Consider the following 1,923-nt stretch of genomic DNA (forward strand, 5'->3'; position numbering starts at 1 on the left):
AACATACGGTAAAAGATTACTTCGATACAGATCTACATAAATCATGAAAGACACAACTGGGTACGATCAAAGAGCGTGGTTTAGTTACATCGCTCCTGCTCTGTAGTGCTCAAAAAAGGCAGGCATGCCACAAAACCAACAACTGCACGGTATATCGCCGCCACAGGTTTTGAGAATTACACGTGAAATATATGGGCATGGTGTGTCGGCGAACAAAGGTAGGGACGGGAATGGAAATGTTGCATGTAGTTGGCTGAGCTGTGGCCAGTCCCGATTTGATTCGAGTAGTAGGTCCCATTTATCTGGGGAAAAACGTAGCCCAAGGTTCTGGCACTGCCATAGGTTGGTCTGGCTGGTGGCTGGCACTCTTTCCCAGGCAGCGAAGGATCGCTCACGCTTGCTTTAAGAGGATTTCCGGATAGTTCGGCCTGCAAAGTTTAGAAGGATGAGGGTTAATAAACAGTCGCCAACACAAAGTTACTTTACCTGCCCTCAAATATCATCACATTGGATGAGTGCAACTAAAACTGAAGGATACCAGTGCCTGGAATTGGTCCAGTTGGCTATTCATTACTTGATTAAACTGCGGAGTAAATGATTATGAATTACGATGCAGAGACGAGAAAAAAGAAGGCAACAAATGGGAAAACGCGCATTTGCAGTTCAGTTTAATCAAGTAAAAAACTGAAGGCCAGTTTCGAGATTAAACAGGGCATGGATAATAACACCATTTGTCAGTAGGAGGGTATCTGCGAGAAATTTCAATCTGAAGGACGCGAAAAAAACAAGTCCCATGGGACTACACCATTTCCAAGTGTGAATGTTTTGGCCAAATGACACTGACCATTTCTATTTCCACGAGAGATGTTTCATTATATATGCAGCGTCAAACCGCTCGCAAGGAGGAAAATGTTTGCCGGTTCCGTCTGTGCCGCATACACGCGACTAATGCCACCATTTATAAAATTATATGCAGTGTAGATCAATCATTCAGGCTCGCATTTTGTCAACAACTAACATAAGCGGGGCCCACTTAGGGAGAACGAGTTTTACCCGACATACTTGGTTCACGTTTCACGAGTTCCCCATAGAACCCCATTGGGAAAAAGCCTTTTAGATCATCCAGAAGTTGAATATAAAACGCTATAATTTGGTTAAGGAATCTTCATTATAAATTTATCACCATTCAACACGAGTACAAAAGTTTACAGTCCTTATTGCAACGCAAATGTTTGTTTTCTCCTTTTTATTTCTTCCAACTCAAGACAAGCTCGAGTGGCTTTCTCCTCTTGATCTTAAGAGAAGGTGAAACGCTTCTTCCGAAAAATGAGATAGAGGTTGATTTCTGCGTTGTTTGATCCCGTAATTCTGAAGATTTTGTTTGTTTTCCCCGAAGATGTAACTAAACCCGAGAACACGCGAAAAACGTCCCACCAGTCGTTACGTCATAAAAAAATCTTTCGGCCGCCATGCGCGTGTCGCTCGTGAGCAATTGCAGGCTTGTCACTCCCCCGCACTGGCAGCAATCATGGCGCCTTTTTTTTTCCTTTTTAAAAATAGCAAGACTCGCGTGCATAACTTCGATAGGCACTGAAGATGCGCGAAAGCGGAGATTCCGGAAACTCCGTTTATGATGGCACGCTCCGGGAAGGAGGGGCTTCAGCGGTACTTTGAAAAGGGTTTATCTCCCACGCGAAAATTTCTAACTGGGACCAGTTGGCACCTCAACTGGTTTCAACTGGGACTAACTGGTTCCAACTGGGAATCAACTGGGACCAATAGGAGTCCCACTCGGGACCAGCTGAGGGGCCAACTGGTTTGAACCATTCCCAGTTGGGAGTCAACTGGTTTGACTCCCAGTTCGGAATGGAGGGAACTGGGACCAGTTAGGAAAGCAACTGGTTGGAGCGATTCCCAGTCGGA

This window comes from Ixodes scapularis, unplaced genomic scaffold (assembly GCF_016920785.2).
Source record: "Ixodes scapularis isolate PalLabHiFi unplaced genomic scaffold, ASM1692078v2 PGA_scaffold18__7_contigs__length_3171195, whole genome shotgun sequence".
Lineage (NCBI taxonomy): Eukaryota > Metazoa > Arthropoda > Arachnida > Ixodida > Ixodidae > Ixodes > Ixodes scapularis.